We start from the raw sequence: 25,561 nt of genomic DNA on the forward strand, positions 1-25,561 counted from the left end.
CGATTTCAACAAAGCTAAGAAAATAGTGTGAAGGCAGTCCATGAGGAAATTAGAAGAACAGTCTTCTTGATCTCCTGACTTTAATCTGTTGCAGTTTATTATATATCTCCATGCTCTTTGAATCTCTGTGAAAGTTGTTTCCTTGTTCTTAAAGCAGAAGTTAGGCAAACACTAAGAATGAGACAGAAGTAAACAGATGTGTTCAGCCTATAAGCTCAGGGCTAAATCCCAAACTGTAGGTTTTTCAAGTCAAAACAAATGTGTAAACAAAGAAAAATGTCTTGGTAAACATCACCAACCCAAGTCTTCCCACAGGCAGAGAGCCTCAGAAAGCCTCAGCTACAAGACTCCCGTGGAAGAATGGAGTATTTAGAGACATTAGGTAGGATAGCCTCAGTAAGCAGATAGCATTTGGATCAATAAGCACTCCAAAAATAATCACTTCAAAAGGTTTCTTACTGTTTACATCAGATTTATTTTTCTATTCATGAACTTACTCTTGCCACAAAGATAACAAGTCATTTGTTCAAAGTAGAAAACTGCCATTATTTTATTTATTTCATGCCTTCAAAGTTAATACAGTGTCTTCTTTCTATGGCACCACTAATAAACTTGGTGTGTTCTTTCTTGGTAAATTCTTAAAGATAAACATTCAATAAAGACAGAAATTTTAAATTTCTTGAAATCTATGGAGACCCCTTTTTAGTTTTTTTTCTCTATAATGCCTCACTTTTCTTGATTTTTAAAGAATGACATAAAGTTTAGACTCAGAAGAACTTTCTTTTCCAATTCTGAAATGTAATTAGAAAACCTTACTTATTAAACAGTAATTGGATACCATTTAGCCGTTTCCCCTCAAAGTGTTGGCAGTATATATGGGCGTCTTTGAAATTCTCTGGCACATTGGACAACCTAACACCTTTAGCCTTTCCTTTCAGGGGAAGAACTTGCCAATAGATCTGTTTCCCTACAGTTTTACTAAGAAAATAGTGATAAATAATATTTTTTATATCAACCCAGGGAGGTAATCTAAGTGCTTTGAATTATTCGCTCACTCTTCTGAAAATGTTTAATGTGTATTTCCCTCATGTTTTAAAATGTATCCTATGAAACTGACTTACCTGGTCGTTGCAGCGGACCATCTCTAGAATGTGAGCCACATTCACAGAAGTAGCTGCTGTAATTGTCTGGTGTCTAAGTTATTGTTAACTTCTACCAGTAGCATGCAAATGAACTTATTTACAAAACAGAAATAGGCTCACAGACATAGAAAACAGACTTATAGTTTCCAAAGGGGATAGGGCAGGGGGAGCTATATTAGGAATTTGGGACTAATATACACATTACTCTGTATAAGATAGGTAAGCAATAAGGACCTACTATTACAAGATATTGAATATAGTTCCCTGTGCTATACTCAATATCTTGTAATAACCTATAATGGAAAAGAATCTGAAAAAGGATAGATAGATGGATATGTATAATGAATCACTTTGTTGTACCCTTGAAACAAACATACCTTATAAATTAACTATGTATTTAAGCTAAGTCTCTTAAGTCATGTCCAATTCTTTGTGACCCTATAGACTGTAGCCCGCTAAGCTCCTCTGTCCATGGGATTTCCCAGGAAAGAATACTGGAGAGGGTTGCCATATCCTCCTCCAGGGTATCTTCACAACCCACCTCAATTTAAAACTTAAATTATAAAGGAAAAAAACCAAACCGGCACCACACAATCAAGCCCAATAGACACAATCTATTCCTGCAACAAATCCCCAAAATAAAATGACTGTCTTTATGTTATCACATATAATGTATGTTCATTCCATCCATCGGTGTGATCTAAGTTCTGATTTCTAGTCTGTCTTAGTAAAGGAAAATATGGGGGAAAAATATGTGTTGACCAGAATTCTTTGCAGGGAAGACACTGACATGCTTCAGAAAAAAATTTCATAAACACTTGGGATTAAAGATACAAGTAGGCTGCTCTTCAAACTGTTCTGCTAGACAAAGTGGAAGAATTTCCTGGTTATATCAGAGAAGAATGGACAGGAGTGGAAATTAAAGGAAAATGGGAGGAGAGGAGAAAAAAAAGAGTGCAGACAAAACGTTGCTCCTACACAGTGAGACCCCATTCCCCTAATATCTCCCATAAAGGTGCGGAACTCCAACCTGCTTCACTTCACATAGATCGACCAGTAAATTTATCCACTTTTTAACTTAGTTTTTAAAACAGATGACAGGAGGGCAGCTGGGGCTACACATTGTAACAGAGAAGTGAAATAGACAAAGAAAGAGGAGATAAGCGTTAAATTTTAGGAACTTTGAGTCAAATTTTATTAATACCTCAAGGGGAAAATAGGCTTCAAATGGAGTATGGTTGCATACAGTTTTCCCAGAGCTTTTAAAACACCATTTAAAAGACTGTGAGATTAGTCTCATCTATAGAAAATTATCTCCTGAAGGATGGTACTCACTGCTGTTTGCCCTACATTCGTATGAACCTTTTTTTTTTTTTAATTGAATATTCTGATATTATACAGACTTACCTTTTATGCCTATAATCCTGAAGATTCTTCAGTTAGATTTTAGCTGAGATAGTTATGGACAAATAGAGGCATTTCAGGTATCTTTTTTAAAAACTATTTTATTTTTAATTGGAGGATAATTACTAAACAATATTGTAATGGTTTCTGCCTACATCAGCATGAATCAGCCATGGGTATACATATGTCCCCTCCCTCTTAAATCTCCCTCCCACCTCCTTCCCCATCCCACCCCTCTACGTTGTCACAAAGCACTGGCTTTGAGTTCCCTGTGTTATACAGCAAATTCCCACCAGCTATCTGTTTTACATATGGTAATGCATAAGGCAATGGCACCCCACTCCAGTACTCTTGCCTGGAAAATCCCATGGACGGAGGGGCCTGATGGGCTGCAGTCCATGGGGTCGCTAGGAGTCAGACATGACTGAGCGACTTCACTTTCACTTTTCACTTTCATGCATTGGAGAAGGAAATGGCAACCCACTCCAGTGTTCTTGCCTGGAGAATCCCAGGGACAGGGGAGCCTGGTGGGCTGCCGTCTATGGGGTCGCACAGAGTTGGACATGACTGAAGTGACTTAGCAGTAGCAGTAGCAGCAATGCATATGTTTACCCTCTCAAATAATTCCACCTTCTCTCTCCCTCACTGTGTCCAAACGTGTTCTCTATGTCTGCATCTCCACTGCTGCCCTGAAGATAGATTCATTAGTGTTAAGTGTCCTTTTATGCAAAGATTTCAAAATAATGTACATCTCTCAAAATGTTTAACATTTATCAGGAATTACATATTTTCAAAGTATGAGGATAAAGTAATTTATGAATTCTCTTTATGCTGTTACCATGTGGCAGTCCCCACAGGCGAGCTGATAAACAGAAGTGCTTGTCACTCTTTTTGATGTATATGGGGAAATTCATCTTGACTTATGCAGATTATTCCAGGTAGTTGGGAATGCTTCTTTGGCATACAGTAAGGTTGTCCTGATGTTAAAGAAATTGGAAAAAGCATCAGAGAGTGGCTGGCATAAGATATGGAACTTAAGTGACAGGACTACAACAAGTGGAAATGAGGAGGTACTATACAGAAAGAGGGAAGTCACGGAGATAAGAAATCAGATGTGTTGTGGGGGAAGAGCCCATGGTCCCATTCATCTGGAGAGTGAGGTACAGGAGTCGGCCTTGGGAGCCAGTTCTTGGCACCAGTGTGGATGTTCTCATGATGAAGCAGCAGTCAGGCTCCTTCAAGGAGTTTTTTATGCAGCAGGCGTTGACAAGAGGAAAGCAGAAAGGAAGAAGTTGGAAGATGCCAAGTGTTGACTACAGCTGGCAAATGGGTGTGATTGAGACCAAAATTATTAACATATGACTACTGCCAGCCTTCACCATCCACTGACTGGCTCAAGAAGAATCTTACTTTTTTAGGTCATTTCTTCCCTTTCTCCACCCACAGAGCAGGGCCATGCCTTGTCAGTTCCATTCTTTAGATTCTCACCATCTAGAATGGAAAGTTGACAAAAGAGTACATAATCAGAGAGGCAGAAGAGGGCCTGTGCCATTGTTACTGGAATATAAAGGAAGACAACAAGCTTCAGGAAAACCCAGTACACAAGCTGAAACAGCTTTTTTTTCTTCCTTTTTTTTTTTTTAAATTCTAAGCACAGTTAGGTAATCAGAACCAGAAGGTTAAGGAACATTGTCTGCAGGGGGTAGCTCAGGACCATTATAATTTGGACATAAATATAATTTATATTCATTGGTTAGTGGGATTGGGGCTATTATGGTAGTTATAAATAACAGACTGGGAGATTTTGCTTAATTAGACAAAGATTAGGGGGACGTTGAGGGCTCCTGAACAAGGCAGTGATGTGATTAGTATTCTTCTTTAGGAAGAATTATTTAGCAGCTTTATCCACATAAATGAAAGAGGAAAAATAATGAAGACAAGTGAAATCTGATAGGAGGCTTTGCAATATGCCAGGTTAAGGATAGGATGGTGAGGAGTAAAAGGGGAGAGGGGGGATAGAAAAGAAAAGATGGCAAGGTATTTGGAAAGCAAACAGCACCATTATGAGAGGCAAAGTAAAAGACATAACAATTTGATGTTTGAGGCCTTAGGAACTGAAGGAATAGAAGTGCCATTAACAGAAATGAGGATACCAGAAGGAAAAGCTGACTTCAGGGTAGAAATAATTAGCTCAATTTTACATGCGTTGTTTTTGACATGTATCTGGGTGAGAACGTCTCCTGGACAACTGTAAATGTAAGCTCAGAGAAGAAAGGCCTGCAGCTGTCTCTCAGCTTTCCCCATGGTATCTCTGAAGCCCAGAGTACAGCAGGTGACCAATAAACACTGCTGAATAAATGAAGACTGAGTGAAAGTCTACCAGTGCTCTGAGTTCTTATGATACATGACTGCAGTTTTCTCATGATTATTTCTCTTTATTTACAGATTCGGCTTTATACATATGCATCTTAGATCTCCATTTCCAGAGTGCCCTCAATACTTATTTGTTGAATTAATGTTAGTAGCTGCTCTTTTAGTTTAGACACAACCTCATTCGCAATTCTAATCTCCCTTTAGTATATTCAAAGAAGGGAAAACTCACTAAATGCAATATTAATAAAAATAGATAAATATACATATCTGTAGCACTTATTTTAAGGAAAAAGCAACACATAGAAGTAACTACAGGTGAAAGTGAAACTATTAGTCACTTAGTTGTTTCTGACTCTTTGTGGCCCCATGGACTGTAGGTCACCAGGCTTCTCTGTCCGTGGGATTTCCTGGGCAAGAATACTGGAGCAGGTTGCCATTTTCTTCTTGAGGGGATCTTCCCAACCCAGGGATTGAACCTGTATCTCCTGTGTTACAGGCAGATTCTTTACTGTCTGAGCCACTAGGGAAGCCCAGGTATTAATAACTAGTCATTTCAACACTTGGTTATTCTATTTGGTTAATAGCTTACCTGAAGTTGTCAAAAATTACATTTCTTTCCAACCACAAGGAGCCTGAAAATGACCTTTGGGCAACAACTTGGAAATGATTGTTTAAAAGGTAAATATGTTTTAATTTCATAAGTGGGTAGAGCTTTCCCATACTCAGCAGTTAACACATGACTCGTGACTCCACGGCACAAATTTGTAGAGCAAAGTGTGTGCAGGTTCAGTTGTGTCCGATTCTTTGGACCCCAAGGACTGGAGCCCACCAGGCTCCTCTACGGAATTTTCCAGGCAAAGAATACTGGAGTGCGTTGCCATTTCCTATTCCAGGAGATCTTCCCGACCCAGGGATAGAACCCACATCTTCTGCATCTCCTATACTGGAGGCAGATTCTTTACCACTGTGCCGCCTGGGAAGAGCAAATAAGGATCACAAAACTGACTGTCTTACAAGGCTCCTGGGATGTAAACTTTCCCCAAGGTCTTCTCTCTCTCCTCCTGCAGTGTGTGAGGGGCTTTATAAGGAACATGGTGCTTCTATTTCAGAAAAATGGCACATCCTATTTTAAAAGATTTGACAGTATATGAACAGTATATATAATATATTTATACTTAAAGGGTCTCTTTGGTCATTTGGATGATTCACTAGAGATGTTCCTGATAAGTATGGTTTACTAGAAAAATATAAATTCAAATTTTTAGTCTTCAGTGATTTCCCTCCCACCCCCACCCCTTGGGCTGAGATGGCTTCATGAAAGTTAATTTAAAAAAAAAAAAGGCAAACCTTGAAAACATCTGGTGTTGAGTTCAGAAATTAGAACCAGATATGCTTCCTTATCCGTATTTCAGTTCACATAAGTAGCCTGCCAGAATTGTGAAACGAAAAAGGTTTATTAATTTGATTTTTGTCTTGTTTTTGAAAAATAATAGAAATATTTTAATGCTCAAAGTAGTTATGGGTCTTTTTTTAAGAAGTATATAAACCATCCCTGAATATACATTAGAAATATTAGAATTAATATAAATTTTAGATAATAGCATTATAATAATTCACATTCAAAGGATTTACCAAAGGAATCCTCTAAATCACAAGAGCCAAACAGTATAAAGGGCTCATAGACTGCTTTAAAAGCAGTTTTTCAAATAATTTACAGTATATAGATTCCCAAATAAAAACTGAGAAAGCAAATAACTATTTAATTTCATTATTTTTTGAGCATTAGTAGACATCCCATTCAGAAAGCCATCATAAAAGAACAGCTAGAATTTTTGTTTTCTAAAACTTCAACAATAATCATTATCATTAAAAGAATAATTACAGATATGCACAGAAACATTGGGAAAGATATTGATAGAATTCTAAGCTGGTATTTAAAGTTTACCAAGCACTATGGAGTTTATTTTATTTTACATTTATAGTAAGCTTAAATTAAACGAAGCACATATTATTTCCATTTAACAGATGTTAAAATTGAAATCTTCAAACACAGTGTGTTACAGTTACTTTTGTAGAGCCTATAAGTACCAGAACCTAGAATATGTCTACCTTAGAGCTTTTTCTATTACATATTATCTTTCTGCATGATGAAAATCCAACAAACTGTATCTCTAATTGGTTGGCATTAGAAAGCTAGCTTTTAACTGCACTCAATTCTAGAAAAATCAACCTGAGTGAAACATCAGCTTTAAAAAAAGAAACGTATTAACACTGTACTTGAAATATCTGTGTGGTAAGGAATTCATTAGATCAGAAATTCATTGCTTTGACAAGATATCTTTATTAATGGATTTTTCCAATTGATTTTTTAAATATGATTTTTTTATTATCAGCATAATTTTTTAGTTAATTTTTTAAATGGTGTATACTTGATTTACAATGTTGTGTTAGTTTGTGCTGTATAGCAAGGTGAGTCTGTGATACATATATCCACTCTTTTTTAGATTCTATTTGCATACGAGTCATTACACAGTATTGAATACAGAATTCCCTGTGCTATTCAGTAGGTTCTTAATAGTTACCTATTCTATCTATATCTATTCTACCCTAAATAAAGTAGTGTGTATATGTCAATTTCAATCTCCCAATTTATCCCTCTTCTCCCTTTCCCTGTTGGTAGCCATAGGTTTGTTTCCTTCAACTGTAACTCAACTTTTGTCTTGTAAATAGATTCATTTGTAATATTTCTTTAGATTTCACATATAAATGATATCATATGATATTTGTCTTTTTCTGTCTGACTTCACTCAGTATGACAATCTCTGTGTCCATGTTGCTACAAATGGCATTATGGCATTCTTTCTTTATGACTAAGTAATACTCCATGGTATATATGTACCACATCTTCTTTATTCATTCTTCTATCAATAGACATTTAGGTAGCTTTCATGTAAATTGGCAATAGTGCTACAGTGAACATTGGGATACATGTATCCTTTCGAATTATGGTTTCTCCAGTTACATGCCCAAGAGTAAGATTGCTGGATCATATGCTAGCTTTATTGTTAGTTTCTAAATTTATCTCCATACTGTTGTTCTCCATAGTGTCTATACCAATTTACATTTCCACCAACAGTGTTGGAGGGTTCCCTTTTCTCCACACCCTCTCTAGCATTCATTCTTGTAGATGTTTTTAAATATGATTTTTACTCTCTACTTCTTCAGTTGTTTTACATGTAAGTTTGTCCATAATCTTTCCATTTCAAGCAATTATACATTATAAAAATATGTCCTTTGTTCATTCAAATGTACAAAAAGATTAAAAGTGTCTAATGCATATGCTACATGAGTCTGATTTATTTTTCTTTTGCGGGAGGAGGTGAGAAGCCATCTTTTAAATTCTGCTCTACATCTTACAAAGGAGAACATTGAAATGGAATATTTTCCTTTTTTAAAATAGTGTTTTTCCTGGTGGTACAGCTCTTGGCCATTCTGTCAAAGTCTGGTCCACAGTCTTATTCCAGTACTAGATTATCAAGTTTTCCAAAATCAGCATAAACCCGGGAACATTTTGCCTTTTTCTTACTCCCTCCCTAATTAATAGCAACAATAATAACAATAATAGATGTCTTCCATTGTTATAATTTAGTGTTTCTGGATGTGGAAATGTAGTAAGGAGGAATGAGAAATTTGTGATATAATGATAATGCATGCTTTTCTATACTTCATAGTAAATACAATTGGACTGACTCCTCAAAACCCATGACACAGACAGTGAAATTTGTATTCTTTCCATCCTAAAGAAATAAAAGTAGGGACTCAGAGAAGATAAATAAAATGTGCAAGCTGAGATAGCCAGTAAATGGCAGAGTGGATTAAGAATCCAAGCATCTCTACTCTGCTACTGGTTTGCAATGTTTACACAATCAAATTCTCTAATTCTGAAGCTACATTCATTTTGAATAGCCAGATAAGACAAGTGCAGACCAGTCTGAAATTCAGAAGCTCTGAATTCCTGTCTCCACCCTAACTTGGAATTCTCAGGAAACATGGCATCACAATTAAGGGCACGGGTTCCAGAGGCACCTAGACCTAACTTTACATTCCCATTCCTCCATTACCACCTCAAGGAAGCTTCACAAGTTAGTTTCTCCAAGCCTTAAGTTCCTCATCTGTAAAACAAAGACTGTTATGAAACTTAAATACAATAACAAATGTAAAGTCTTGGCCACAATAAGTGTTGCATAAATCATTGCTACTAGCACTTCACTTTATGCTGATTTCTCTTTTCCCAATTTTATTTATATATATACATATATATATATATATATACATATATACACACACACACACACACACACACACACTTTTGGAGGAAAGTGAAAACCCATATAGGTTTCATTGTGCACAAATGCTGACCACACACAGAGAGCTCTCCTCTAGGCATTTACATTTTAACTCTTAGACACCTTGGAATTATTGCACAGGTTCTTGAATGTAGATGTACATGAAGAATTTCTTTGAATTGAAAAAGTAGTATGTCTTACAGACCTACGTGACCATTTCTTTTATCTCTAGGCTTTTTATCTCATAATAAATAAATTGAAAATTTACTAAAAAGCTTTACTGAATTCCAGTATAGAATTTCCTGATGAACAAATAGAGTATCAGCATAATTATAGATGGGATTGGAAAGCACTGCTTTGGAAAAAATACTTAACGTTATTCAAAAGGGAATAAACACTGGCTTTCAAACTTCAGTCAACCTGAATTTATAAGTATTTCTAAAATCAGGTAGTCTAATTTGATATTGATTCCTTGAGGCTAGAGGATTCCATTTCATTTATGGATCAGATTCATTTCTTTAAATGTATCCTAACAACTAAATATGGATCAGGTTTGGTGAAATAATCATATTCAAAAGCTGAGTGTGAAAGAATTGATGCTTTTGAACTGTGGTGTTGGAGAAGACTCTTGAGAGTCCTTTGGACTGCAAGGAGATCCAAGCAGTCCATTCTAAAGATCAGTCCTGGGTGTTCTTTGGAAGGAATGATGCTAAAGCTGAAACTCCAGTACTTTGGCCACCTGATGCAAAGAGTTGACTCATTGGAAAAGACTCTGATGCTGGGAGGGATTGGGGGCAGGAGGAGAAGGGGACTACAGAGGATGAGATGGCTGGATGGCATCACTGACTCAATGGACATGAGTCTGGGTGAACTCCGGGAGATGGTGGTGGACACGGAGGCCTGGCATGCTGTGATTCATGGGGTCGCAAAGAGTCGGACACAACTGAGCGACTGAACTGACTGAACAATGAATACCCTGTTTTTTCCTTGCTCTTTTTAATTCTGTTGTCATTCCAAAAATATAGGGTTGAAATACAGTAGCAATAAATGTGATGGTGAGAAACTCAAGTATAATTTCAAGGGATTAATTCAAACATACCTCAAGACCTTTGTAAGAATATTAGTTGGTGGTGATTGCATTAATATACTTGTGTACATAAATTCAGAGTGTTTCTGTATCACTTACCATGTTCTCAGTAACAAGGAATTGGAGAAGGAAATGGTGACCCACTCCAGTACTCTTGCCTGGAAAATCCCATGGACGGAGAAGCCTGGTAGGCTGCAGTCCATGGGGTCACTAAGAGTTGGACACAACTGAGTGACTTAACTTTCTCTTTTCACTTTCATGTATGGAGAAGGAAATGGCAACCCACTCCAGTGTTCTTGCCTGGAGAATCTCAGAGACGGTGGAGCCTGGTGGGCTGCCGTCTATGGGGTCGCACAGAGTCAGGCACGACTGAAGCGACTTAGCAGCAGCAGCAGCAGCAGTAACAAGGAATTAGGTTCAAAATGGATTATACATTAAGGAAAATACTGGCTTTCATAGCTGGAAGTTCCGGGGTTAAGATGAACCTTGAAGGAGGCTTTGTCCAGTGGTTCTGGTTGGGTTCCACCTCCCTGGTGGCTCAGTTGGTAAAGAATACACCTGCAATGTGGGAGACCTGGGTTCAATCTCTGGGTTGGGAAGATCCCCTAGAGAAGGCAAAGGCTACCCACTCCAGTATTCTGGTCTGGACACGACTGAGCAACTTCCACTTTCACGGTTCTCTTAGCTGTGTCCCACTCCCTACATAACATGATCCTCAGGACGGAGCAGAATAGCATCAGAAGATACAAGCCGCACAACAATAAATGACCACAGCCTAGAGAAGAAAAAAATAGCTTTCAGAACTCTTCCATAAAAGAGAGGGAACTTCTTTCCTAATCTCCCTTCAAAGGTGTTTGGCTATAATTGAGTTGCATGCTCATTTGTATACCAGTGTTTGAGGTGGTAGAGTAATGGTATTATGGCCATGCAGTATAAACTGCCCCTGAGGTTCTTGGCTGCATAATAAAAGGGTAATGAATACACAAAATTGGGATTCTCTTGGGAAGAAATAAGTAGAGAACGCGTACTTCTACATAGGCAACCATCAGTATCTTCTACCTCTTACAGGCAGATTCTTTACCATCTGAGCCACCAGGGAAGCCTCTTCCAATATCTACCCATTTGTTTTTTTAAGAGGTATTAACTGAGATAGTTAAGATCCTGAAACATAAATATTCCTTCTGATATACACTTGGAAGAAAACTACAAATGTTTTAAGTATTAAATAAATTGGCTTGAGCCATGAAATTCTTATACTGCTGGCAAGCAACCATGTCACAAGGCATGGACAAGATTAAACTTTAATGGATAACTGGAATAAGTCCAAGTAAAGGAAAGGAGGCCTCTGCAAATATGTTTCATGCTCATATAAGGATGTATATCGCCTCTTAAAAATATAAACCAGAAGATTTCATGCAAGCTAGCATTAAAGAGGAAAAACAAGTTTTCTCATGGAAAGCACTCAGCTTTGGGATAGGCACCCAACAACGAGATGGTATTAAGATTCATATAATGCCAGCTACTACTATGGTCTGAGATTAATTTTAACCAGTGATCTGTTCAGAACCCAGTAACAAACAATACTTCCTTGGAAATGAGGTTTTATTTACAAAGAGATTTATATATGACAATATTCACCATGATTTTTTTAAATGAAAAATAAGGATTTTCAGAGTCTAATAAAACCAAGAGGAAAACAAAGATTTTCTGGAAATGCTGTTTTGGAGTGTTGACTGCATCAACGTACAAAATGTGTATTTTTATTTTTAGAATTTCTTTTTACTCATGCCTTATAATTGTTCTTAAAACAATTACAAATCTCTTTCCAAAGAAGAAATTGTGCTCTTCTCTAAAACTAATTTAACTTTGAAAAATACTTTATATTAACTGAGTATTTAAGTATTTATAAAATTATAAAAATTACAGATAAATAGCCTGGAGACAAGGATTGAGAAGATGCAAGAAAGGTTTAACAAGGACCTAGAAGAAATAAAAAAGAGTCAATATATAATGAATAATGCAATAAATGAAATTAAAAACACTCTGGAGCCAACAAATAGTAGAATAACAGAGGCAGAAGATAGGATTAGTGAATTAGAAGATAGAATGGTAGAAATAAATGAATCAGAGAGGATAAAAGAAAAACGAATTAAAAGAAATGAGGACAATCTCAGAGACCTCCAGGACAATATTAAACGCTACAACATTCGAATCATAGGGGTTCCAGAAGAAGAAGACAAAAAGAAAGACCATGAGAAAATACTTGAGGAGATAATAGTGGAAAACTTCCCTAAAATGGGGAAGGAAATAATCACCCAAGTCCAAGAAACCCAGAGAGTCCCAAACAGGATAAACCCAAGGAGAAACACCCCAAGACACATATTAATCAAATTAACAAAGATCAAACACAAAGAACAAATATTAAAAGCAGCAAGGGAAAAACAACAAATAACACACAAGGGGATTCCCATAAGGATAACAGCTGATCTTTCAATAGAAACTCTTCAAGCCAGGAGGGAATGGCAAGACATACTTAAAATGATGAAAGAAAATAACCTACAGCCCAGATTATTGTACCCAGCAAGGATCTCATTCAAGTATGAAGGAGAAATCAAAAGCTTTTCAGACAAGCAAAAGCTGAGAGAATTCTGCACCACCAAACCAGCTCTCCAACAAATACTAAAGGATATTCTCTAGACAGGAAACACAAAAATGGTGTATAAACTCGAACCCAAAACAATAAAGTAAATGGCAACGGGATCATATTTATTAGTAATTACCTTAAACGTAAATGGGTTGAATGCCCCAACCAAAAGACAAAGACTGGCTGAATGGATACAAAAACAAGACCCTTACATATGTTGTCTACAAGAGACCCACCTCAAAACAGGGGACACATACAGACTGAAAGTGAAGGGCTGGAAAAAGATTTTCCATGCAAATTGGGACCAAAAGAAAGCAGGAGTCACAATACTCGTATCAGATAAATTAGACTTTAAAACAAAGGCTGTGAAAAGAGACAAAGAAGGTCACTACATAATGATCAAAGGATCAATCCAAGAAGAAGATATAACAATTATAAATACATATCCACCCAACATGGGAGCACCGCAGTATGTAAGACAAATCCTAACAAGTATGAAAGGAGAAATTAACAATAACACAATAATAGCGGGAGACTTTAATACCCCACTCACACTTATGGATAGATCAACTAAACAGAAAATTAACAAGGAAAAAAAAAAAAAAAAAACAAAAACATGTATCTATAAAGCTCACTAAAGCAAAGCACAGTAAAATGAGGTATGGCAATAAAAGGCATTAAATTTATCAAATAAAAAATAAATAAAGTGCTGAAAAATTAAAAAAAAAAATTCATTATATGATATTAAATCTAGATGAAAAATGCTTATTTTTCAGTTAATTATTATTGACAAGCCTACCTTTAGAAGAACTAAGACAGGGAAACAAAAGATGATTATAATGTAATATGATTAAGATGTTTATATAAGAATGTTATTTTAAACAGTAGAGCTAATAAAGTGAATGTTTAAATTATATGAAAAAAAAAAAAAAAAAATGGATAGTATATCCAGAAAGAATTAAAATACATAGTTCCTGCCCTCAAAGAACTTAAAACTTATTTGAGGACATCAGTCTAAAATATAAGAAGCAATAGCCAAGAAAATATAGCATGTAGTTAACTGTGCATCAGGGCATAGTGATATAGAAAAGACTGGATGAAGAATATCATACCAAAATTACAGAAGCCTTACTAACATCATACTAACATCTCTCAATATTCACCATGTACCAAATGTGTTTAATAGCTTACCATTTAATCCCACTACAACCCTATACATTGCAATCATTAGCATCAATATTCTACAGACAAATGAATTGAGGCTTAGAGAGATTCACTTGCCCACGTTGAAAAGTTAGTAAAAAGCAGAACTGGGAAATGAACCCGTATAGTCAAATCCTACCATGTGATTGCTTAGCTACTAAGGTATTCTGCCTTCATGGAATAAGACAAACTCAATGAGCATTTTGAAGACTTAGTGGTCCTTCTAAATGAAGGAGGATGGAGAGAGGTATTTTAAGAAGGAGGACCAAAACCAGTGAGGGCATAGTCGCTGGAGTGTCCATGGTACATTTTAAGGCCCTTAAAAGAAACTGCCCAAACAGAATCCAAAGTTTGAACAACATTGAACGTGAAGACAAAATTGGACAAATTCAGTGGAGTTGGGTTACAGAGATTACAAAGGCATTGACGAGTTTTACAAAACAATTTTTCAGGTTTTTTTTTTCAATATAAAATAACTGTTTGAACTCTTTCATCTCCTCTCTGTCTCATCCTCAGCTGCATCTTCAAATTCCAAAAGACTTGAAATGAATCACGGGAGACCACCCAACATCTTTCAGACCTTTAGATTAAACTCAAAAGCACAGAAGTGTTCTTAATAGCTAAAAGGTTAATGCTTTTCAATCCTGGATCAGCCGACTCTAAGGAGACAACAAGAGACATCCTGGTGACCTGGAAATCCCACAGGCCCCCCAAGTGACCTCCCAGGGGTACTTCTCCACATTCCATACACTTGGCAGTCTGGTCTCACCCTGTCAGTCTGAAATGGAATGCAGTCTCACACCCTGTCAGAACAGAGGTTTTCCTACACTGAAGTGGAAATAGTTCCAACCCTGGAACAGCTTATACATGCATGTTTATAAACATGTGGTTAATCTCTGGGAGAAAACACAAAAACTGGCCATTGTGATTGCCGCAGGGAAAGATAGTTGGGTAATTGGGAAACATTCAAAGAAACTTACTTTCCATCTCCCTACCTACCCCTTGACTTCTCTTTGAAGGCTATACATATATTATTGTGTATTTGAAAATATGTTTATTGCAAATGAATTAACTTTCTAGTGGCTTTTTTTGCCTGTCCCACAATGCACTCAAAGCATCATTGCCAGCCAGTTCCCCAAGGCACAGCTCTTATCACTCCCGGCCCCTAGTCACAAACCTTCAATGCATGCCCACCACTAATAATGAGTTCCCAAGGTTCACAAGAATTGATTTCCTGATATAATTTATGTTTCATACCACATTTTGAAGTAGGTTATGCCTCATATGACAAGTAGTAGTATGGCATGTAGTGAATTTTAAAAATTTATTCAGGGCTACACAGCTAACTGGTCATACTGCTGAGACTTGGCCCCGGAATACATGCCTCTTTCTATGATATCATACAGTTTCTTACGTACAATATATTAAATTAAATCAAAACACTTTAGCCTACCATTGATTTCCAACCTTCCTGAGAAGTTTTCTCAGGCAAATCCCTAACATCTATCCTTTGCTCCAGGGAAACTGGTACTTAAACACGGGTTCCTCAAATATCCCTCACTCAACTCTCACTGTACCTTTCCTTGTTTTCTTTCTGGTCCTTTAGAATGTCTCCCTACTTCATTTGTCACTTATGAAAATCTTCCACAGTTAACCACAAGTGGTCCTCCTCAAGGCACCTTTCCTGAATTCCCCCAGTTCTCAACTCTTCTCTTCTCCATACTTTATTGCACCACTCACAAACTACATGTTAGTCTTAAATTATAATTAACTTGGTGTTTGTCTTAACCTAACTAAAAACTATAAACATTGAGAGGAAAGATCATGGCTCTCCATGTTCATTTTCCCAAATATCTAGGAAACTAGTTTCACTTATTAGAGGCTCAGAAACATTTGTTGAATTCAGTTTGCTAACTGATATTCTGGAACACCAGGGGTGCATTGTAAGATGAAGCGGACTTTGGCAAGAACCCAGAAACTGATTTTACGGTAGAGATCGTGAACTGGGGATCTGTGACACTCTGAAAAACGTGTGTGTTGTTAGCACAGAGTCATTTCTTTTGAGGGTTTAATTTTTTATTTGCATTATTTTCCAGCATTAAAAGCAGAAGATCTCATGTGAAAATCTAAATTTCTAAGTTTTTAAAAAATGGGAAAATCTAGCAAGACAGAGTCTGTCCTACCACATGAACAATTAGCTAGAATTAGTAAAACCTGCCCGTTTTCATGATGATATAGGCTGTCTGGTGTACCAAAGCCCACCCACCATTCATGGTTGTCTTACACTGAGGGAGCTATACTGATTTGTGATGCCTGTTGGATGCTATATATTCACATTTGCAATTCCTATTTGAAATGGTGATGCTTTTTCCTTCAGAAAAGAGTCCCTAAGTCTCATTAACTCTACAGAGAGCTCTGTACCTCTTTCAAGAATGGCCTTGTGAAAGAGATTTTCTCAACCATCTTTGAAAGAGTAACTTATCCTCCTCATGTAGGAAAGCCTCAATTAGAAGTTAAGTCAGGGGACTTCCCTGATGATCCAGTGGCTAAGACTCTGTTCTCCCAATGCCTAGGGCCCAAGTTGGATCCCCAGTTGGGGAACTAGTCTCCACACGCTGAAACTAAGAGTTTGCATGACATAACTAAAGATCTTGCATGCTGCAAGTCAGACCTGGCACAGACAAATAAATAAATTTGTTAAAGATTTATTTATTGAAATTGGAGGATAATTACCTTATAATATTGTGATGGCCTCTGCCATACATCAACTGAATTGGCCATAGGCATACATGTGTCCCTTCCCTCCTGAACCCCCCTCCCACCTCCCTCCCCACCCTATCCCTCAAGGTTGTCACAGAGCACCAGCTTTGGGTTCCCTGCTTTATATCTCAAACTCCCGCTGGCTATCTATTTTACAAATGGTAATGTATATGTTTTAATGGTATTCTCTCAAATCATCCCACCTTCTCAATATTTTAAAAGCAGTTAAGTCAGTTGTTACATTTGGGTATATTAATGGAAATAGAGAAAAATTCTATACAAAAAAACAAAATGTCATTTGAACTACAGACGTCACACTGAGACATGGCCAGGGGAGCGACCTACTAGTGACCCATAAGCAGGGAGTAGAACACTATGCAAGTGACAGAATTCCATAGCAAGGAGGGATCTGAAGAAAGGCAATCCAATGCTTTTATTATATTTTTTTCCCCATAACTTTTTTTCCCCCTCAAGTTCTTTGTGCCTGTTATCACCTGTATGCTTACAAGCATATTAACACAACAAATAAATGAATAACAGGCAAATAGCAATAGGAGAACTCAGAAATATGATCTCTTTATCATTTTTACTTTTTTTTAAATTTTATTTAACCTTACAATATTGTATTGGTTTTGCCATATATCAAAATGAATCTGCCACAGGTATACATGTGTTTCCCATCCTGAACCCTCCTCCCTCCCCATACCATTCCTCTGGGTCGTCCCAGTGCACCAGCCCCAAGCATCCAGTATCGTGCATCGAACCTGGACTGGCGACTCGTTTCATATATGATATTATACATATTTCAATGCCATTCTCCCAAATCATCCCACCCTCGCCCTCTCCCACAGAGTCCAAAAGACTGTTCTATACATCAGTGTCTCTTTTGCTGTCTCGTATACATGGTTATTGTTACCATCTTTCTAAATTCCATATATATACGTTAGTATACTATATTGATGTATTTCTTTCTGGCTTACTTCACTCTGTATAATAGGCTCCAGTTTCATCCATCTCATTAGAACTGATTCAAATGTATTCTTTTTAATGGCTGAGTAATACTCCATTGTGTATATGTACCACAACTTTCTTATCCATTCATCTGCTGATGGGCATCTAGGTTGCTTCCATGTCCTGGCTATTATAAACAGTGCTGTGATGAACACTGGGGTACACGTGTCTCTTTCTCTTCTGGTTTCCTCAGTGTGTACACCCAGCAGTGGGATTGCTGGATCATAAGGCAGTTCTATTTCCAGTTTTTTAAGGAATCTCCACACTGTTCTCCATAGTGGCTGTACTAGTTTGCATTCTCACCAACAGTGTAAGAGGGTTCCCTTTTCTCCACACCCTCTCCAGCATTATTGCTTGTAGACTTTTGGATCGCAGCCATTCTGACTGGCATGAAATGGTACCTCATAGTGGTTTTGATTTGCATTTCTCTGATAATGAGTGATGTTGAGCATCTTTTCATGTGTTTGTTAGCCATCTGTATGTCTTCTTTGGAGAAATGTCTATTTAGTTCTTTGGCCCATTTTTTGATTGGGTCATTTATTTTTCTGAATTGAGCTGTAGGAGTTGCTTGTATATTTTTGAGATTAGTTGTTTGTCTGTTGCTTCATTTGCTATTATTTTCTCCCATTCTGAAGGCTGTCTTTTCACCTTGCTAATAGTTTCCTTTGATGTGCAGAAGCTTTTAAGTTTAATTAGGTCCCATTTGTTTATTTTTGCTTTTATTTCCAATATTCTGGGAGGTGGGTCATAGAGGATCCTGCTGTGATGTATGTCGGAGAGTGTTTTGCCTATGTTCTCCTCTAGGAGTTTTATAGTTTCTGGTCTTACGTTTAGATCTTTAATCCATTTTGAGTTTATTTTTGTGTATGGTGTTAGAATTTTATGACATTCCTACCAAATTGACTTTTTAAACCTTCAATTCTCCAATGAGGGCAAGCCCCCACTTAAATTTTCACAATTTGTACTTTGAAAGAATTATTTTTCGCATGTTGGGAAAAAATGATGTATTGTAATTTTCCCCCCAATAGTCCTTCATTTTCCCTCTGGGGTAATGCTAATCACATGACAGACTTTTTTTATATTTAAAGATGATAATCATGACCTCCCTGATGACTCAAACGATAAAGATGCTGCCCACAATGAGGCAGACCTGTGTTCCATCCCTGGGTCAGGAAGATCTCCTGGAAAAAGGAAATGGCATCCCACTCCAGTATTCTTGCCTGGAAAATCCCATGCACATAGGAGCCTGGCAGGCTTCAGTCCATGAAGTCTCAAAAAAAGAATATTAGGACATGACTTAGCCAGCAGTTATTATTAGTCCATGGGGTCACAAAGAGTCAGACACAACTGATCAACTAACACTTTTACTTTCTTCATCATGTTGCCTCAAAGCCTCCCATTCTTCAGGTGAAACACCTATGGCTTCTGGTTAGTAAGACTCTCTTCATCCCCTGGTTGTTTCTTCTCTCATTATATTCCACCAAATTCTTGGCAGCCCAAGCTGGCCAGAGTATTACAGGTATTATCATGTCCAACAGAGCATAGCAGAGGATATTGAATCATTTCACTGTAATAGCTTTATCTATGCAGTCTTAAAGCTTAATTAGTTATTTCGGCAGCTGCAAATCTCTGTTGACTCACACGTGGTTGCACTCGACTGGAACCCCCAACTTCTGTTGAAGTTCATCTTTACCATCATATCCTTCCACAATTGGACATTTGGACTCCATATCTATCCCTATTAAGTCTCATCATGTTTATATTGGCCCATTATTCCAACCTGTCAAGGTTGGATTCGATTCTAGAACTCTCTCTTCTTTATTTCTATCTCTGCAAATATGATGTGTATGTAGTAAATTCTTCCCTCCAAGTCAGTACAAAATAAGCAGAGTAGGAACAGACTTTGCTTCAGGTCCTCCTTCCTGGTTTCCAGATTCAAGCTGGCCCCTCAATTTTTTTGAGAAGAGCCATTTACCTGTCAATGGCCTACTCAGCTCTGTTGTCAGCTTTCTACCTGTCTTTAAGAATGCTCTGGGAAAAGAATGTTCGAGTGCACATGCATGCACATAGATATATACTTTCCTTGGGAGAGGATTCATAACTTCCACCAGAGCTTCAGAAAGTTTCCTGACATAAAAAATATTAAGAAACATTAACTTTGTAAATTCTCTGAACACCCACCCAATATATTAAAATATCTATTTTTTAAATCTCTAATGATCATTATTTATTGAGTGCCTATTGTGTGCCAGGAGAGCTCTAACTATTGAGATTTTTAGAACACAATAGACCAATCCCCTGCCTTCATGGTGTTTACATTCTAGTGAGGCAGAACACTAGACCATAATGACCAAGAGTAATAAGGAAGCCAGTAGTATGTTTAATACTGATAAATGCCAAGGAACAAAAATAATGTAGTGGATATGAAGTGTTGAGCAAGAAGGCTCCCTCACTGAGATGACATTTGTATTAATACAGCAGCAAATGTGAGGCACCCTGTTAGACCGGACACTTAGTCTACCCATGAGCAGCAAAGCTGCAACAGAGTAAGCCAGGGGAAATAGTGGAGATGATTTGGGAGAGGATTGTGGGTGGGGAAGCCAGAATGGTCCTCCAACATAGGTTGCGGGGAGAGGGATTCCCCCTCGGGTGCATTTGGAAATGTAGGGGAGAGGTGTTTTTAGTTGTTACAATGACTCAGGGACCCTACTGACACTTAAGGGGCACAGAGACACTCTGTAGGGTTGTTTTGTATGGTGGGAAACTGTTTTGCCTCCAATGCCAACAACATCCCATTGAGAGACCCCAAGTAACTTTAGCCGTTGTATAAACTCTGGACTTTACTCTGAATGAGATGGGAAGCCATTAGAGATCTCAGTGAAGAAGAATGAATGGTCTAATGCGTTTCTCAAGGCCCAACCTAGCCATCCTGTTGGAGATGAAGGAGACCACGGCAGAAGCACAGAGATCGGTTCAGAGATTGTCACAATAATCCACGTAAATGATGATGGCTGGACCAGGGAGGTAGGAAGGAGGAGATGACAATTGGTTGGATTCTGAGTAAATACTTAAGATTGACAGGTATTGCTGATGCAATAGAAGTGGTATGAGAGAGAAAGAGAAGAGGATGAATCCAAAATTTTAGGCCTGATAAGAATCTATCAGTTGGAAGGATATACCTGTCATTTGTAGTTGTGATGGAGCACAACTTTAGTTGGAAGTGAAGTATTAGGAAGAAGGCCACATGACATAGCCACTTAGACTGATGGATGAATGCAAATATATGAGTACGTATTGTATGTAGATACAGTTACAGAGAGATAAAGATACAGATATGAGAACTGACATAGACAAAATATAGAGGTAGAGACAGAAAGAAATCTAAAAGAGACCAAAAATGTTAACACCAGCTATCTCTAGTTGTTTTAGATTTAATCTGCAGGTTTTTCTTTTACACATTTCCTAGATTAATTACATTAAGCATGTCTTAATTTTGTGAAATGTAAAACCTTTGAATATCTGCAACACCACTTCATAGAGCTTATTTATGAAAGCATCAGAGATCTGCTTCGATTTTTCTTTTCTGTGGACTCGGCCCCTCTTCCTCCAACTGCTTACTCATCAGTTAGCAATGGACTCCCTGCTTGCGAGGCCACTTGTCAGGATTTAAAATCTTAGCCTTACTCTACTGTGGTCATTATAAGCATGCAAGACATTTCCAGACCCCCAAGATTTTCATTCTGAGGAGAAATGAGGGAATTGTTAGCAGCTGAATCCTCTTTGAAAGAGCAAGCCACACATATTTATAGAGCTTTAGGGGATCGTACGAGGAGCAAAACAATTGTCACTCAGGTCCCCTTTCCTGGCAGCCCCTCAAAGCTTACCAAGTGAGAACAAGAGTGCCCAGCTGCCCTGAACAGCCAGAGAGAGTGAAATTTAAAACTCGAATTGCTTCTCTCTTCTCATTATGTATTATTTGTCAATCATGGATAAAAAGTGGTTTTTGCCCTCCAGCCGCTAGCCCTGGGGCGCACATATCACTCAGCAGTGCCACTTTCTTCTGGAACATTGCAAGAAAAATCAGTGATTACACCTTTCGTTGAAAGGAAGTGTGGTCTTTTGTCCTTTTTTTTTTTTTTTTCTTTTTTCATTTTAACCTGATGGTTTAAACTAAGAAGGCAAGTCACTTGGAAAAAAAATTAGTAAACTTGGTTGTTATGGTGATAGACATCTTAAATATGGAAATAATGTCTATTAGTACACAGATGCTTTCCTCTTTCCTATTGGAGCCAACATGTCTGAAAAGTACTTGATGGCTACAGCCTAGTGGGAGAGGGAGATTGTACTCCTTTGTACCAGACCTTGCAAATAAGCAATAAAATGCACATTATCAAAATGCAGACTTTTAAAAATAGATTCATTTTGATGCCCACCTTTCAAGCTTGTTTTACAACATCAAAACACATTGCCCTCATTTGTACGTTTCACTCATGTGACAATGGAGCCCTTTTTAAAATTTTTTCACACCATTTAGGACTCAGTAACTTTTTATTGTACTGTATAGGGAGTGACGATATGAAGCTTAGATATATTTTCAGTTGCTATGATAAATATACATTAAGCCATACTGCACACAGCTTTCTGTCTAATATTCTTAAACAATGTACCAAAACATCACCTCAGTTATTCAAGCACATTCTAATAGGAAACATCAGCATCTCTTTGTGTCTAAAATTTGCACCTTTGACTTGTATAAAGGAGAAAAGTCCCAATACAGCAATGCTGAAGTTTTTAGATTTCTTTAACCAGGAAAAGTGCACTGAAGGCATTAGTAGGCACAGCTCTGATTCTTTTTTAAGTTAAATACCACTCACCAAACAATTCAAAATTCAAAAACTATATGTTTCACAGGTGGATCAAAATGCTAACATAATTGATGACCTTCAATGAAACAGATCCTGTTACAGTAAGACAATATTGGCTCCCTACCATTCTTTTCTTTTTGTCATAATTCTATCTAGGAACAGAAATTGATGCCAACTGGAAAAATCCAATCATGGAAGCCCCAGCAGGTTCAGCTTCCCCTTTCATGTTCTAACTTACATGGCAATGTGAGGTGATCACATTGTCATAAATTTTACAGAATGTAGGTCAGGGCAGGAAGGACAATCAATAGTTTGGGCCCACCTACTGCTTCAAGCTTCTTATTTTCTGTGGGCAGGATATGGACCCTGCAGTAAGTTCAGGTTCAAATGGAAGGCACTGAACTGGCTAGGCTTCCGGCCAAAGCTGTGCATTGTCAAGGCATTTCACATGGTTTCCATCTAAAGCTACAGAAGACTGGGGCAGGTCTGTCTGTATGAATGTGTGTGTGCAGATTGCCACCTCGACTGGTTCTGATTTACACCTAATTCTCTCCAGGATCCCTAGAAGTGAACTTTGCTGAACTTCGTACAAGTTCAACCTTTGTAACCAGTCCTGAAATCCCAAAAGTGTTGTCTGGAATTCGATTTCAAAATGAAGACATGTCTTTCCAAGTTACATGTTTCCAACTATTGTTGAGTATTTGGCTCCAATATCTGTCATGTCTAATGCAGTACATTCCTAAATATCTAGGTAGTGTAAGAGAATTGGAACTTAGAGGAACAGCATCATGGAGTGGGTGGTTGCAGAAGATCTAGAGTTTCAAAGTGCGTCTCATTCAAGGAAGCTTCCAAATACCTGAGGATTTTGCAGTGGCCCTTGGCAACAAGTATCTATTAGTTGCTTTTAATGTTCTTCTTTATATCTCTTTTCTCTTCCCAACTAATCCATCAAAACCGAGATAGTAAGTCCAAACTGAATGCTTACCCTTGCTCTGTTGATTCTCTGGGTTTTCAATTTTATGCCTTTGTTCTCTTGTCCTTTACCTGAGCTACTTTTCTCTTTTTGCCCTATGTTCATAATCTCACTAATCATAAGGCTCCATTTACAAGCTCTTCATCCATGAAGCCTTGCTTGACCCTATCAACAGGAAATCATCCCCCCTTTATCTGAACTTCCATAACTCTGAATGGCATGGCATCATCATCCTGTATATGTGTGTATATTATCTCCCACACTAGACCATAAGATGCCTGGGAGCAAGACTATCACTCAATTGTTAGAAAGATGATGGAGTCACTCAAATGACATTCGTTGAAAGAATAATGAATGCATAGATGGATATTCATTCAAATATAAAGTGACAGGAGGACATAAACATAGGCAGCATCATAATAGAAGGCTGCAGGGACAAGAAGCATTTAAAGAGGAAGGACACTTTCAGCGTCCTCCCTGCCTCTGTGTCCTTCAGGTTAATGCCCACTTCACCGCTATGTGAGCCTCAGAAGGAAAAGCACCTCCTGGTCCTCACTCAAAGTTACATCTCCAGCCCCTTCAGCACAATAACTGGTCCATAACAGATACTCAATAAATGTTTGTTTGATTGAATAACATATTGAATTTTTAAAAGCAAAGACTCTTTATATAATGTAAGCCTCTAAGCTAGAGAAGGGAATTTTAGGGACATCAGGAGATGATAAGATTAAAAAAACAAAAACCAAAACCTAAAGCATCTTACGGTAAACCACTAAAAAAATGGTCTCCCAGTTTCTACCTGTCTGACCTTGTCTGAGCCTCCTTGAGCTTTGAGTTCTCTTCCTGTTCAATGTCAAGTTGATGAGACAGCCACAAGTGATAATCTGTGTAAACTCAACCACTCTCTCATTAGCCCAGAAACAGATTATAAAAACTGATACTGGCTCTTGAGAGTTCTTCTGTAGAGTACTCTCTTATTTCCAGAATGGCTCCAAACTTGATAAGATCCACGCCTTTGGAAGAGAGATTAGCATCAGACCCAGTGGGGATTTTTAATCACATTAAAACAAGATAACATATTATCTGAGAGAAAATTAATCCTCATTTCTAGGCTGTGTTATTTATGCAACTTGACAGATGGGAATTCTTTTAAATAGTTATCTGGTCCATTTCATTTCACAGGCTTTATTGCCTTGACATCTAAATATCTTTAATTTATAAGCATTCAAATGGTTCTTGATTAAAATAACTAGCAATTTTATTAGTTCTTGCTTCATAAAATAAGTCATATAATCAAACTCCTAAAGATAGCATATTGATATCATATTTCCAATTAGATTTCCAGGTTTATAACATCAGGTACCCAAAGATGACAGCATAAATAAATTCATTTAGCTCAGCACTTACAACTTAATATTAGTTGGAAGAGATCTGCAGAAAATTGTCTGGGATGAAGGAAGGTGGATACATATTTGAATGAACTTTGTAAAACAAGTAACTGCTTGTTTAAAATTCCTTGCATTTCCAGACAGTTCTTGTGATTTTTGATGGTATCATATCCTATTTCAAAATATGTAAAACCTTTATTTATAGAACCAACTATTCACACCTCTTTTCACAAATGACTTTAAATAGATTCCTCCTGAGTATGATTTCATTAGAAGTGAAAAGGAAAGTTTACAATATTAAACAAATTTTATCTACCTGGTTATGAAAAAATGAAAAGTATAAATGAGATAATAAACAGAGTTTA

The 25,561-nt window shown here is 37.5% G+C and overlaps 1 long non-coding RNA gene across 14 annotated transcripts in view; it reads right to left on the bottom strand.

Annotated features, from left to right (window-relative positions):
* Window positions 1–25,561, bottom strand: part of LOC147369895 (uncharacterized) — a 212,967-nt gene that overhangs the window by 184,444 nt on the left and 2,962 nt on the right. The window contains exons 3-5 of one of the 14 annotated variants that reach the window (XR_015168065.1): window positions 6,267–6,345; window positions 3,957–4,037; window positions 1,108–3,523 (exon numbers count right to left, since the gene is read on the bottom strand). The exons of 7 other annotated variants lie outside the window; for them this stretch is intronic. This is a non-coding gene — a long non-coding RNA (uncharacterized LOC147369895). Of the gene's footprint in view, window positions 1–1,106; window positions 4,038–4,960; window positions 5,893–6,266; window positions 6,346–6,834; window positions 11,128–17,785; window positions 20,098–25,561 lie in introns of those variants that run through there. 6 more of the 14 variants (XR_015168070.1, XR_015168064.1, XR_015168073.1 and 3 more) reach the window with 6 other exon arrangements.

The sequence above is a fragment of the Bos grunniens genome, chromosome 7, assembly GCF_055505025.1.
Source record: "Bos grunniens cultivar Pamir isolate PY7600 chromosome 7, Bosgru_T2T1.0, whole genome shotgun sequence".
Lineage (NCBI taxonomy): Eukaryota > Metazoa > Chordata > Mammalia > Artiodactyla > Bovidae > Bos > Bos grunniens.